Consider the following 2,319-nt stretch of genomic DNA (forward strand, 5'->3'; position numbering starts at 1 on the left):
TCATCATAAAAAAAATATTTTCGACAAGGCAATGTTCGACAAATTCGAAATTTATCAAGTTACAGGTGCATATTGGAATACTTTGGAAGGAGTTGCATACTCTGTTAAGGTATGTACAAGTATGTCTGTGAAAAGAAGTTCTTGAGAAGCGGTTATTGGCAGTTGTTAGATATAACTGTGAAAAAGAGAAAAAAATTTTTATTCAACTTTTTTTTTTGGTGACTAAACTTTGAAACTCTATAAAGTTGATCAAATTTCATATGAGAAAAAACTTCTTTGTTCACTTTGGAAATTGTGAAGTTGGAAATTTGAAAAAAAAATTGATTATGATATTTTCGAATCATCAAATATGACAACTCTCTAACCACAATGATTCGAGAAGGAAAATGAAAATTATCATGATTTGGGTAATATGTTGTCATAAAAAAAATTCAATGAGGTATCGAAAATGAATATGATTGAAAATATTCAACAAAATGTCGAAGATCCAATAGTTCGACAAACAACCACTTTGCCTCAAGATGTCGAAAACAAATACTTGGGGCATTTCTTATATCGAAGATAATTTTTCTTCGATAGATTGAAAAAAGAAAGCATTATTGAAATATGGGATATCTTTATCCATTTTATTATCCTTGACTCTTCAAGAATGACACGGTGCTTCACTAATATTTTGTCATGTACTACGTGAAAATATTTGTGAAAATTTGTACAATATATAAAGTTGATCAAACAATTATTTGGGGTCAGTTTCGAATTGGTCAAGCCATCGATGACCAATTTCGACAATAAAGAGTAAACTAGACACTTAGCTCAATTTGTTCAGAGTCCACAGGATAATTATTCACCTTCGTTTCGTCAATCCCATGCTAATGGGGTTGGATGGATCAAGAATTGGCAAGAGTTTGGTGAATGAGAAAACGAGAGAATATCGACCGCAACAGGCTCGATGTAGTTATTTTTTATCGAGGCCGTGGAAGAGATACCATTTTTCAAGATCGAATTGATGGTAACCAAAGTGGTCGACAGTTGCATCGTATTCCTTCTACTTCGACCGATCGAGGTAAAGCAGTTGAAACTCCATTCCTAAAAATGGATTATTATGTCGAGAAAAATTTTGAGGAAGAAGATGAAGAGATGACTGGTACCATCGTCGAAAATATTGAATAATAGTAAGTATTTATACTTTCTTCTTTCTAGTCGAAAAAATAAATATTTAGCGGGCATTTGTTATATCGAAAATAATATTTTCGATAAAGATATTATTGAAATCTTTGACAAGCTAATGTTCGACAAGAATAGGCTTCGATCATTCCCAAGTGCCAAAAAAATATTTCTATCAACTTCCAAATACATGTTAGAATTAACTTTGGATTGGAGCCAATTAGGTACTCCTTTAAATACTCTCTATTAATCGATTGACGCAAATGTGAAAATCGAAGAGGCAGACTCAACGGAGGTCAGCTGTATGGATGGAAGAAGAGGTTATTGGTGTCGAAAATGGTAGACAGAAAACCGAATCGAAGGCAAAAGTTTCAATCTCTAAAGCAATTTTTCGGTTGAAAAAAGAAGTGAAGATTAACCACATAGGATTCATCGAGGATGGTCAATCGATGAAGGAGAAGATTTTAATCAACTAAGACTCGTCAAGAAAGAGCGAAGTAATCGAAGAAATGAAAAAGTTAATAAATGAAGATGGTTAGTAGTAATTACAGACGGCACTCAAGGAGAGAGAACAATTATTCAAGGATTGATGCACGTGGAAGTTATATCTGAATATGATTGGTCAAAGATCTCTATAAATACGTGAAAGATCGAAGGAACAAAGGTTGGAATCTTTTCAAAGAAAATACTCACACTCACTCACATCCCTATCGACTTTCTGAGTCAGTCAAAAGTCTTTTTTTTTTAAAGGGTTCCTTCCATGTCTTCACTTTTCATTTAAATTCCCTACAACTTTCATTTTCATGCAATTTATCTTCTTTGCAATGTCATTTCGATCCCTTTAAATTCGACAACTTTTATCCTTTCCAGTCTTTACCTTTCAATTTGTCCTTTATTTTTCCAATCATTTTTTCTTTATTTAATTTGATTTCTCTTTTATTCAAGACATTTAAATTTTATTGTTCACTTTGAATTTCTGCAAAGCTTGGTTCCTTCTTCTTTGTCATTGTCAAAGGTATGGATTTTGATGCAAAATAAAACTAGCACTTACAAAGAAGAGTTGGTTTCACTCTCATACCATTAGATATCAAACCACCTTCGATTTGCTAAAAATTGACAAAACAACACTATTAATTTAAAGTAGTTTTATATATA

The sequence above is a fragment of the Arachis ipaensis genome, chromosome B06, assembly GCF_000816755.2.
Source record: "Arachis ipaensis cultivar K30076 chromosome B06, Araip1.1, whole genome shotgun sequence".
Taxonomy (NCBI): Eukaryota; Viridiplantae; Streptophyta; class Magnoliopsida; order Fabales; family Fabaceae; genus Arachis; species Arachis ipaensis.